Source organism: Microtus ochrogaster, unplaced genomic scaffold (genome assembly GCF_000317375.1).
Source record: "Microtus ochrogaster isolate Prairie Vole_2 unplaced genomic scaffold, MicOch1.0 UNK15, whole genome shotgun sequence".
NCBI lineage: Eukaryota > Metazoa > Chordata > Mammalia > Rodentia > Cricetidae > Microtus > Microtus ochrogaster.
Window position 1 is genome coordinate 1,377,942 of NW_004949113.1, and position 13,533 is coordinate 1,391,474.

General features: G+C 38.2%; 1 long non-coding RNA gene across 1 annotated transcript; it reads right to left on the reverse strand.

The window, feature by feature from the left end:
* Positions 1–1,498: 1,498 nt before the first annotated feature.
* Positions 1,499–2,515, reverse strand: LOC102002241. The gene is made up of 3 exons (XR_258827.2): positions 2,397–2,515; positions 1,983–2,211; positions 1,499–1,726 (listed from the first exon to the last, which is right to left on the reverse strand). It is a non-coding gene; the product is annotated as an uncharacterized LOC102002241 (long non-coding RNA).
* Positions 2,516–13,533: the final 11,018 nt, after the last annotated feature.

Genomic DNA, 13,533 nt, shown 5'->3' on the forward strand with positions numbered 1-13,533 from the left:
AAAAACTTCTCTATCTTCATATGTCATTTTTATGAATAGTCCCTTTGTTAGTATATTATTAAAACTGCATGATTTGAAAAAAAAAAAAGAAGTCATGTTGTATCCATGCTGGCTAGCTTCAGCAGTACTAGATGCTTCTAAGCAAGCTACTGGATGGGGAAAGTTGGAAATAATTTTACTCATCTGTAGACCCTGCATGTTACAACTTGCCTGGCAAGATATTCTCTGTGTGATAGTGTGTTGACTATTTTAGGAACAATGAACTTTGTGGTTTGATTTAAGGACTACCACATAGTAGGGAACTCTTGGCTGGTTCTGTAAACCTGGTTCAGAGCCCAGTGACTGAGGCCGGGGTGATGTAATATGGAAATTTCTTTGATTCTAGAGATTGAAACATTTGCTGTATATCACAGCCAGAATTCATAACATACCTCTATGTCACTAAGACATAAGACTGCTGCCCTACTGTGTACTCAAACTGATTGTTTAGCTCACTCTGAGAGAACAGTGTAACAATTATCACTACTGTGATTGGTCTTCCTACATAGCCATCTTCTACAAACTGAACTAATACTTAACTGTAATCTTAAATTATATTCTTCTGTGCCCCCAGATCCAGAACAAATGTGTATCATTTGTATAAAATAACAAACATAGAGGTTGAAAACACTCTTTTTTTTCTTTTTCTTTTTGTTTTTTGAGACAGGGTTTCTCTGTGGCTTTGGAGCCTGTTCTGGAACTAGCTCTTGTAGACCAGGCTGGTCTCGAACTCACAGAGATCCGCCTGCCTCTGCCTCCCGAGTGCTGGGATTAAAGGCGTGCGCAACCATCACCCGGCTTGAAAACACTCTTAAATGAATATCCACCAAAACAGTTGAACACAGCAGTGTTACTGGGCAAACATGGTGTTTGCAATTTTTTTTGTTGTCTGGGTGAGTTGGGGTCAGTTACAGTCATTACCTTAATCCCTTGTAAGACTCCATGAATGATTTCTGTGAAGTCCCACTCCTGCCCCAGGTGATTCTTGCAGTAAAATTCAATAAAAGAGAGCAACAAAAGGGGAAGATATACACATTCTAACACAGGAACAGATGTAGGGAAAGAGATATAGGGGACAGGCACAGACAGACAGACTTCTTCAGAAAGGCGCAGATTCAGATTCATGCAACAGACAGAGAAGGGAAGACAGGGAACTTGTAGAAAATTCATTCCTGGAAATGACTCTCAGTGGAAGTGCTTTTATTTCTCCTTAATGCCACTCTTTAAACACATCACCAAAAGGTCATGTCATCAGTTTGTACAATACCAAGAAACAGTTTAAAATATTTTCATAACACATTTTAATGGAAACTATTATAAACTTATATGCAGAATTCAATGTATTCTGTGTCAACTTCCAGAGAAATATTTAACATTAAAATTTCTGTATTTTGTAAAATATTCCTGACATATTGTCAGTTGATGTCCATAGCTTCTCATAGGTGCATCAGAAGCAAATAATAAGCAAGAATTATAAGTAGTATCAAAAACATCATTGTTGGCACCGTCAGGATGAGCAGTAACAGAGGCATCATCAGTAGATTCTTATGCAGTGTCATGTCACAATGAATATCTTTGTCTTTGAGAAGTGCTGACAACGTGGAGGCTTAGTTCAGTGGTTTTATTATCAGATGTTGTTTATTGGGGGAGTGTTTGATTATAAAATGATGATATCCACATAAGTCACCTGTATGGAAAAAGAAAAATAGAAATCAATACAGTTACATTTCTCTGCTTAGCCATTCAGACAACAAAAGTTTCATGTTAGATGTATTTTCAATATGATTGGAAACATGAGCATTTTTTTCTAGTTTTATGTAATGCCTAAAGAGTCCTATACACAGCACAAAATTTATTTATCATTCATATTAGGGCCAAAGAGAATTATATTTATAGTACAAAAATCTTCATCTATTTTAAACCATTGCTATTGTCTAACTTACCTTCTTAAGCTCATGGTAATTTTAACTGCATGGCACTGCTAAATTAGATTAAATACCCATGCCATCACCAATGCCAAGAATTTCAGAAACCATATTGAAGATTTTAGCAGTAACATTGAAATGGTTGTTGCCCAAAGTGGAAGAAACTTGGAGTTAGTATTCTTTGTATAGCAAGTGTAGTCAGCTGGAATTGCAACATTAGCATCCTCAGGAGGGTCCAAAGCATCACCTGGTACACAAACAAGAACAGATTCCTGATCAATAGTGAATTTACCACACCCCTGTTCTCTTCTAAGCAAGTTTCAAGAACAGGGTCAGCATTTTGCAAAGGGTTTATGGTGACACCATTGTGGTTACCAGGAGCAGACTCAGGGTCAGCATGTGGTCTCCCCCTTGCATGTCCAGTGTAAATACCTAAAGAACATGTGTGATCCAGAGTGGTGTTGTGATTTGTCATTTTCTCAGATGCCTGAAGAGTGTCACCTCTGTTGCCTGCACATGAAGATGATGTCAAGTCAGTGTGGGTAGTAGGCTGGGGCACAATGCCATGCTTTTCAAGTGCATGAAGAAAACATTCTGCCTTCTTTTCTTCAACCTTTAAAAAAAATTTTGACATGTTAGTTTTCATTAAAAAAATCTCCTGATATTTATTCATTTTAGAACTTATCTGTTAATGTTAGGGTCTTGAGTTATAGTCCCCAAATATTTGTTCGTTCAGGGTAATTTTATCACTCTCACCACTGATATCCTGTAACTTCTGCTCCCTTTCTGTTTGAGTCAAAGCCCTGAGTTTGAGAATCTTAAAAGGGGACCTGCTCAGCCCTTTGCCTTCTTTTCTACTGCTCTTTGCTACCTGACATTGCCATCCTCTCTATAATGGGAAGATGTAAAAAGAAAAGGATACAATGTGTCCTCTCCTGTCTTTATGACCTGGATTTTACATTCCTGCCAAATTAGTTGACTGTGACAATCAGGGGCTTTGGGAACAAAAGAACCTCTCTCTTCTGCACCACACTAATGCTTTCCCCATGGCTTTCACAATTGCCCATTAGGTTCCTGGGATAACAGAACAGTGAGGGTGACTTTTGAAATGCATGAATAAAGTGTGCCACTACCCACAGCAGAGGGGAACTGTGGAGCTGAAGTAAGGATTCTGGGAGATGCCTTCTAAATTCTCACTCCCTGGCCATGACTGTTTTTATACATGGGTGATGGATGTAATGGTCTGTTCCAGCATCTCTGTGGTGGCTTGAATGAGAACAGACTCATGGGCTCATATATTTGAATGCTTGGTCTCCAGGTAGTGGAACTACTTGGGGGAGCGTTAGGAGGTGTGTTTTTGTTGGAGGAGTTGTGTGGCCTTGATGTTTCAGAAGACTGGTGCCATTTCCAGCGAGCTCTCTGTTTCTTGTATGAGTTAAATATAGCTCTCAGCTGGGCACCATGCCTGCCTGCCTGAACCATGGTGGTGATGGAATTGTATGTATCCATTGGAACCATAGGCCCCACTCCAAACAAACCCTTCCTTCTAGAAGTTGCCCTGGGAATGGTGTTTTATTACAGCAATAGAAAATAATATAACCATGATCCAATCACAGTCTGAGTGACATAGACAAAGCTGGAAGGCCTCACTTGATGTGCTGAAGGGTGTTCAATAGTGGATTATGCCAAAAAGAGTTGAGACAATTCTATAATGTTTGCTTAGAAAGGTTACATAGAACACCAACTGATTTAATGAGATACATTTAGGAAGTGTCAGTTTTGAAACGGCATTTGATGCTGTTTGTCAGAAGCGTGCCTCATCAACTTTTATTCCAATTGCAAATAATGAATTTTGTTCATTTTCATTTATGACACCTCAGGGAGACTCTTAATTTAGCAGTCTAGGTTTACCTTTCTGTATCAGGTTTGAGGACACTTTGTGCTACTTATATGAAAACTCAAACATTCCAAAGCTTACCCAACATCATCAAACAATGTAACACAGAGATGATGTCCAGTTTGAGAATGACAACTTGAACACATCAAAGCACAAGATATTTGTGAGGGTTAGACACATTTTCACATGCCGATGTTTCACTAATTTCTTCATTTACTAAGTATGCTTAAGCCACTTATAAAAAGGGAATAAAAGGGACACATGGTACAAGTATAGTTTTCCAGGACACATGCCACATAGAAAATAGAAACACTGAAGATGAGTGAGAATACCCTGAAGATATTTTTTTGAACAGTTAGTTATACAACAGGAGTACCAATTAATATATAGACACCATTTATTTATTTATTAGGATACATAATTTCTTATCATTCTAAAATTTTTTGGTGTGGAACAATTTTCTATATTCTGTCAATTATGTTTTAAATAAATAGTGATTGGTCAGTAGCCAGGCAGGAAATATAGGCGGGACAACCAGACAGGAAGTAGAGGTGGGTCAATGAGAACAGGCGAATTCTTGGAAGAGGGAAGCTCCCTTGTAGTCCTGTCCAGACACAGAAGAAGCAAGATGTTGATATGTCGCTGAAAAAGGAACTGAACCATTTGGCTAACACAGATAAAAACAATGGGCTAATGTAAGTTATAAGAGTTAATAAGAAGCCTGAGCTAATGGGCCAATCAGTTTATGATTAATGAAGACCTCTGTGTGATTTCTTTGGGGCTTAATAGACTGTGGGAACCGGGAAGGACAGAAACCTCAGACAACACATTATTATTGGTGTGTGTGTGGTCATGTGTGCACATTTCTATGTTTGTTTGTGCTAAGCTAGATACTAGTGTGTGTGTGTGTGTGTGTGTGTGTGTGTGTGTGTGTGTGTCAGAGGATAACCTTCAGAAGGTGGATCTGTACTTCCATTGGGAGAGACAGTTGCTCTGTGTGTTCCAGTCTGGCTGGTTTGTAGGTTTCAGGGCTGCTCTACTTTCAGCCTCCAATTTGGATTTAGGGATGTTGGGATTACATATGTGACACACTTGCTGTTTGTTGTGTTCTCTGGGATAGAATTCAGGTAATTAGGATTGCAAGGTAAGTGCTCTGTTCTGCTGGCCTGTGTGTGTGTGTCTCTGTGTGTGTGTCTCTTTCTCTCTCTCTCTCTCTCTCTCTGTGTCTGTGTTTTATCTTTTTAATGAAAAGGTGTGTGTTTGTGTGTGCAGGAGAGAAGAGAGAGACAGAGATAGAGATAGAGATTGGTTTTTAGCAGTTCAGAAAGACAATGGAGAAAACTCATTGCAATGTGAGCCTTTTCTTTCTCCTAAGCTAACCATCATCTTTGTGCCTTTGGGGCCTGTATACAGCATGTCTGGCTGTACCTCTTCATGAAGACTTCTATTTAATATTCTGTTAGCATGGGGAACTGACATTATCTTGTTGAATGAGTTTTCTGTCCTGCCCCGATCCCGCATTTGTTAAGTCCCAAAGAAACCACACAGATGTCTACATTAGTTATAAACTGTTTGGCCCAGTATCTCAGGCTTCTTATTTACTCTTACAACTTATATTAGCCCATTATTCTTATCTGCCTTAGCCACATGGCTCAATACCTTATTTGGCTGGGCAGTCACATCTTGCTTCTTCTGTGGCTGGGACAGGACTACGGAAGTGTCCTCTTCCCAGAATTCTCCTGTTCTCCTTGCCCTGCCTCTACTTCCTGCCTGGCTACTGGTCAATCAGTATTTATTTAAAATATAATTGACAGAATACAGACCATTGTCCCACACCATTATCTAGCTCAGGTTTGTGATTTTTATAGTCATTACACTGATTTTATAGTCATTACCAGATAATGGATTCTGAAAAACTCATGTGTTAATATAGTTTCATGCAAATCTAACATCATAAAAATGATCTCTAGTTTTATTTCAGTCACATCTTTGAAGGATAGAAACCACTACCTTTTGCTTTATTTGCCTCAAGAATTTGCTAATATTTCATTTCTGTTAGTGATACTGTGTTTTATATTCTAATCCTTTGCATATCCAAGATGTTGGTCCCTTTGTGCCAAGGGGAACACCCATGGTCAACACACTCATCACATTACCACTTACTTTCTGTATCAGCCTAAAAATTCTACTTTAGTCTAGAAATTATATCTGTATCAATCATTTTAATTTATATGCTAATTATTTTCACTGAAATCTTGGAAGATATCTGGCATGTGAATGTCTGCTTATTAAATCTCTTGAGATCTATCTCCATACTAGACTCTCCCTTGACCAATTACTCAATTTGATCATATTTAATAGCTAATATTAATTTAGAAACCAAATTAGATTAGACTTAAAAGAACATTTGAGTTTGGTTCTGACAATAATTACAGTTACTGATGGTTTCATTTGGTGTAATAATTATGTTGAATCTGCCCCTGTCTCCTAATGTTGAACTTAGATGATTCAAGGTAATTAGCTAGCTATTAGCCATTTGTAATGGAGATTGGCATTTGGTGTAAGTAGGGTGTAAAAGTACAAACTGATGATTCTCTGAATTTCCTCAGTGTCTGATGGTATGTCCCTCTTCTCATTTCTGATTTTGTTAATTTGGATATTCTCTCTCTTTCTTTTTGGCACTTTGGATAAGGGTTTGCTAATCTTGTTGATATTCTCAAAAAAACACTCCTTGTCTCATTGACTCTTTGTACTATTTTCCTTATTTCTATTTTATTGATTTTAGTCCTCAATTTGATTATTTCCTGCCATCTACTCCTCCTGGGTGAGTTTGCAAATTTTGTTCTAGAGCTTTCTAGTGTGCTGTTCAGTCACTAGTGTGATTTCTACAGGTTCTTTATGTAGGCACTTAATGCTATGAACTTTCCTGTTAGAACTGCTTTCAAAGTATCACAAAAGATTGGGTATTTTGTGCCTTCATTTTCATTGAATTCTAGGAAGTCTTCCTTTATTTCTGTTGAGAATTATTCAGTTCCCATGAGTTTGTGGGATCTCTGCAACTAGTGTTATTGAATTCTAACTTTAACCCATAAGTGATGCAATAAGACATGGGATTATTTCAATTTTATTATCTGTTGAGATTTGTTTTATACTGAGTATGTGGTTGATTTTAGAGAAACCCACAGCTGACCCAAGGTCCTGGGAGCTCACTGGCTCTTGAATGACAACTGGGAAACCTGTGTAGGACCAAACTAGGCCCTCTGAATGTGGGTGACAGTCAAATGGCTTGGGCAGCTTTGTGGGGCCACTGGCAGTGAGACCAGGATTTATTCATCCCTAGTGTGTGAACTGGCTGTTGGGAGACCATTCCCTGTGGAGGGATACATTGCTCAGCCTCCATACTGGGCAGACGGCATTGGTCCCACCTCAAGGGATATGACAGATTTTGTTGACTCCCCATGGGAGTCCTCACCCTCTCTGAGGAATGGGTGTGGAGAAGGAGAGGGGCAAGGTAGGGGGAGCAGGAGGAAATGAGGCAGAGGGAACTGGGATTGGTATGTAAAATAAAAAAGTTTGTCTTAAAAAATTAAAGGAAAAAAAGAAGTAAAATAAATAAATAAAAACACAAAAGAAGGCTAATACTTTTATAGTTGCTGTGATAAAATACCTAGCAGAGATTATTTAAGGAAGAAGGGAAGGCTCATGGCTACAGGGAACTCCTGTTTGCCTTCCCTGCTGTAACTGACTGACTTTTCCTGCAGCACTTACAGTAGGGAAAATAATCAGGGAGGCTTTGTCTGTGGCAGTGGTCTGTTGCTTCTCACTTGCTGATAGACAGGGAAGCAGACAACTCAGAACTGGTTCCAGATTTAGTGATGACCAGTAAGACCACCACAGACAACCTTTTGCTAGCTATACCATATCCCAAAGCTTAAATAATCTTCTAAATGGTAACAAAATATTGAAAACATGATCTCCCTTCTCTCTCTGTCTCCCTCTTTCTCTTGCTTGGTGGTGGTGGTGGTGGTGGTGGTGGTGGTGGTGTGTGTGTTAATGCCAAAAAAATTTCCATCAAAGTGTTAATCAGAGGTCCCGTGTGATGGCAATGGATAAAGGCACTTGCCAGCATCACTGACACTTGGATTTGATCCCTGAGACTGCAATGGTGAGAGGAGAGAAGTGATTCCCATAAATTATCCTGTGACCTCCACATTTCTGCTATGGTGCACGTGTTCTGTGCTTCCCTCCATCCATCAGATGAATAGAGACCAGGGTGTCCTTGAACTGACAGAGAACAGCCAGCCTCTGCTTCAGGAGTGCAGGAATTAAAGGTGTGCACCAACATGCCCAGCCTCCTATTTTTGTTTTTCCTGCCTTTGTGTTCTCTGGATTTCAATGTGTCAAACTGGTAGACTGATGTAGCCTAGGGGTAGAAAGTTAGCAAACTTCCTGAGAGTGACTATTTATTTCCAATGATGATATACTCTAATTATTTGTGTATCTAACATATTCATTCTGGGAACAGGAAAGATGGCTCAGTAGTTTATAACACTTGTTGCTCTTGCAGAGATTTGGGCTTGATACCAGCACCCACATATTGACAATCTAAGGCCTTTTGAAAATATAGATATTAAATTTACAATTTATTACATTATGAAACTTACAGTTATGAAGCAGCTGTGAAAATAATTTTCTGGTTAGGGTCTCCACAACATGAGGAATTGTATTAAATGATGACAGCACAAGGAAGTTTGGAACTACTGCCTTAGAAAGTGACTAGCTAGCATGGCTATTCCCAGGAGTGAGGGTATGAAGGAGGTGGAGGATATGTTTGAGGCTGACTTACTCTTCTCTGACACTGTTCCAACTATACAGACATAGAAACACAAAGCCATCACTCCCCTCACAAGCAAATATGTTACTTTTCAAAGTAGAAGGAATTACCATGAAGCATGATTTTTTCCAGAGCATTCAGGCATTGCCTCTCCCAGAGAACTTAGGTTCATCACCGATTTCCTAATAACTGCTTGGTCCCTCTTCTTTATTGCAGAGATTTTGTTAGAGTATAAAAATTGTTTCTATATGTTCTGCAATGAAAAGACAGAGGATTAACTTTCCTGGTTTGATTATGAAATGAACTTTTTTGTTTTGGGGTGCACAATTTCAAAACTACTTCATTCCTTACCAGGCACAGAGTGTTGAAACATGAAAAGTAGAAACTATTACTTAAAAGTGAAATATCTTCTAATATACTTACCTATTTACATATTACTATGATATCATCAAGAAGTAAAAAAATATTTTTGCTATCTAGATTGAGAAAATCATGAACTGATAAATTTGGCCTTTCCCTATGACTAAGACTAAACTGAACTCCCTATATTTTAAAATTCCAAAATATCATATGAAATGATTTTTAATTTTATGGGCCCCCCCATCATCAGTGTTTCTCTTCTGTGTTTGGGAGGCAAAATGAATATTATTTTCCATTAATAAATAAACTATCACTTAATTACTAGTGTCCTCCATATCATAGTATCTGTGGAACTGCTTTAGAGAAACCCATTTCTCCACTGAGTCACATTCAAAAGTCATTAATATTCAACTTCTGATTCACACCAACCCTTACTCTAGGGCTCCAGGTTAAAAACAGGTTTCCTAACCTCCAGCAGCTCACCGTGATGAGGTCGCTTTACTATGAATAGATTAATATGTAATTACAACCCTAAAATATTGTAGATGTGTGAACGTGTCACAAAGAATCAGAGTGTATATTATTGTCAAATGCAGAACAAATATCCAGAAATCAAAGTGTTACTAAATGGTAATTGAATCTCAACATCCAGAACTGTTGGCTAATTGGGGAAAAATACTGTGTAACTGGAGGGAGAGTTTTCAGTATCCTCCTAGTGGAACCAAATAAAAACATGGTGTAATCTCTTCACAATGAAAACTTGGTTGAACACATTACAAATAGCTAAATTTCCACAATTTCTTGCTAGTGTAACTAAAGAAGCAAAGAGGCAGACAGAGGTGATGCTCTTTTATGTGATCCTGAAATAGTAATATCCAAAAGAATAGAAAACTTTCCTGCAATTATGCTGAAGAAAAGGGCACCTGGGTGATGCCTGGACCACTGAAATAACTGGACCCTTAAAAATGTATTCAGGTATATTTACAGAGTTATTTTTAAAATCAGTCTAAAGTTTATTTATTTCTGCAAACCATCCTTGATCAAGCACCAGGCATCTTCTATTATATGAGAACTGCACTCAATCTTCCACCCCCTGTGTTCCCAGCTCATTCTCTTATTGGGCCACCGCTGTCTGCAAGGACTTACTGCTCACGGGAACTTATAAAAAGGATGGTTCACAAATACTAAACACTTTTCTCTGACCCAATTCCCATATAAACTGTGATAGGTAGACCACTGCTGCATTATAACAAAATTCATAAGAAAATGAATTTCACAAAGAAGAATTTTACCTTAATAGCAGAGGTGCTGCCCTTGTCCTCTGTTGTAGATGCAGGAACTTCAGGGTTTTCAGAGAGCCTTTAGAATAGACACATGCAGTGATGGGTGAGTTTGGTCCTTAGAGAAACTCAGTTGAAAGATTTGTTACCTGTACAGTAAACAATAAAATACTGGAAATTTTACCTGGTATGCCACTGCCACATGGCAATACACAGATTAGTAGAAATGCATTAAACCAAGATGTCAGAGTTAGTCAATAAGAAGCTAGAGCTAATGGGCCATCAGTGATTTAATCAATACCATTTCTGTGTGGGTCTTTCGGGGCTAAGCTAGCCAGGCAGCCGGGATGAACAAGCACCCTCCTTGCAACAGAAATAATGTAAAGAACAGTCACCCAATTTACAATAACACTGACTCTTTTCACCCCATCTCTTATGGGAAGAGGGTCTTTCAGATTCCTCTACACTCCATGTACTCCTAGTCACTTGATGCTGTGCCCTCCATAGGCGAGGTTGGTGTGAAAGACACTGGGGTGACGGCTGCTGAAAGCCCAAACTCTGCAGTGTTCCTCTCTCCCTGAGTATCTTATCCAGACTCAATGGACCAGTCAGTGCCGTCCACTGCAGAATGATGCTCTTTTCTCAGCCTTCTCCTACTGTGGAAAATTGTTCTGGAAAATATGTCTATTTGCATGTAAACCAAGTATCACCATATCACACTAACAAATAAAAACAATGAAGAAAGATGCTGGCGGTATAGCCAGTAGGGTGAGAGCTAGCCTAGAATGCTTATAATGGCAGTGTTCAATCCCCAGCACTGCCTACAGGACTCAAAATCAATTCATTTTTTTAAATAATTGAACAAGCCTATTATTTCTTATGTCAAGAATTTTGTCAAGATATATTCAGATTAATTGGCATAATTAAAATTAACATAAAACCATATGTGAATTGTTTAATATGTCTAAATTGAGAAATTAGAAAAAGAAAAAAAAACCCAGAAAAACCTAGTTACATTTAGTCCTCAAAATCTTAAAGTAATTGAGTACTATATTTTTGGTTTTTTTTTTAACATGATCACCTTATTGATATAGATGTATATAATAATGCATAGCATAAATATAATGTATTTATTATAAAAATTCCATTTTCTAACAAGCAAACTTGCTGTTATATGACTATAGAGGACACATACTGTGGACTAGTTAGAGGTCTCTTTATTTATACAAAAATACCATGCGTATCAGAGGCTCACGTTAAATAAACAAACATGTTTCAGATGATAGTTTGAGACTGGAGATTTCTCAGAAACTATTTCTTAAATAATTCTGAATACAAGGTCATTAAGAGGCAAATAAAACCAAGAGAGAATTACATTTTTATATTATTTCCTTTGTTTCCTTTTTGAAAGAAGCAAGCTGTTACTGTAATTTGGGATGTAGCAGCAAAGTATTGACCATTACCCTTACCTCCACTATCTGGAAAGACTTCTTCAGTACGGATTTCAGTGGTCTGGGTCATCTTACTGCACTATGTCATATTTCTAAAAGTAATATATTAATATTCATGTAAAAACATTTACCAAACACTTTTTATTATTTGTTGTTTGATTTCCTAACATACATTAGAAATTTAACTTGTCTTTGAATCAGTTGATTAGTTTTGGTGACCCTTTCCCTAAAACTTTTTCTCATGTAAAAGAAAAAAAAGAATTTAGTCCACAAAAATTAGTCCATCCAAAGCATAGAAACACACACACACACACACACACACACACACACACACACACACACACACACGTAAAGACACTGGTTCCTCCCCAGCACATTTTTAAGACTGTGGTAACTGATGGTCACTCTTGTACTCAATGTAATTAGTGCCCTGATTCCACCTGTCATGTCATCCTCTGCTCCTGGAGCACCACAGAACCCCTCTCTATCATGTTACTTTGTGAGTTCTCACTGAATGTGATGTTATCTCCCACAAGATTTGTTTGTGAACCATAGAATAGATTCCCAGTTCTGCTAGCACTCTTACAAGCTACCATGGCCTGGGATATGCTCAAGCTGTTCCTTAGTAGTCCATTCATGAGTGAATCTTGACACCACAATGGGCCTGTTTCTATGCCAAACGAGCATTGCTATTAACTTAACAAGATAAAACCATGAACAAACAACAATAAAACTTAGTGGATATTTTCAGGTTTTTAGCTTGAGACTGTTTAGCATTCTTTGTAGAAAGTAACATGGTTTTTGCAAGTGGTGTCTTTGAAAAGTTGTAGCTACTGCAAATTATGAAACTGCACTTTGGACATTAGCTGTGATGATTTTTTGGATCTTTTAACTTGGAACAAATAAGCAATTTACTAATGCATATCCAATGTTTTATTGATACATGGCCTCACAAAAGATAACACAATTGTTCTCTATTGTGGAAGTAATCAATCAAGATAAGCACAGACCTAGCTCGACATACAACCTTCAGTTGTCTGCCAAATCAGTGTCTGAGATAGCATATCATTGACGGGAAAGGGTCTTAAACTCTGTGTTCATGTCCACCTGATGGGGAAGGCAAAGCCCCCTTTTATAGACACCAACAATTGTCATGCTACAGTTTGGCTCTCTATATTCAGATAGTCTACTGAGATTGAGAGACTTCATTACTGTAAAAACATCTCACATGAATGGACAAGTGATGGATGGAGCACTGTGGTAGGAGGAAGGCATGGGGTCTTCCACTATCTATGAAAGGGTGCTACACTGGACAAAAGAACCTCTGCATGTAGAGATGGTGTCAAAGGAGGAAAGTAACTTGTTGGCTTCTTGTAATACTGTGTGATAACTCAGATTGATCCCAAATTCTGTCAGCTCTCAGAAAGGTAAATGGGATGAAGTTCTAGTTCACCAGCTGATTTCAGAAAGGTTTTGAAAAGACAAGAAGTGTCAGATGGACGTAATGTGTTTGATTAATATCTGCAGGCTCATGTTTCAGAGCAGAATTGCTCCTGGGGAAATTATGGTTGAGTATAAACCTCATGTCCATGATCTACAAACAATTTTTCAGCCTAGACATACATTGATAATACTGTGGGGACTCTAACAAAAATCAAAAAAATTGGTTGTTTAAAATGGTATCTATCTAAATGCAAGAGAATCACGGGAAGTGAATGGACCCTGAGCTTCAGCTATAGAGAAACAA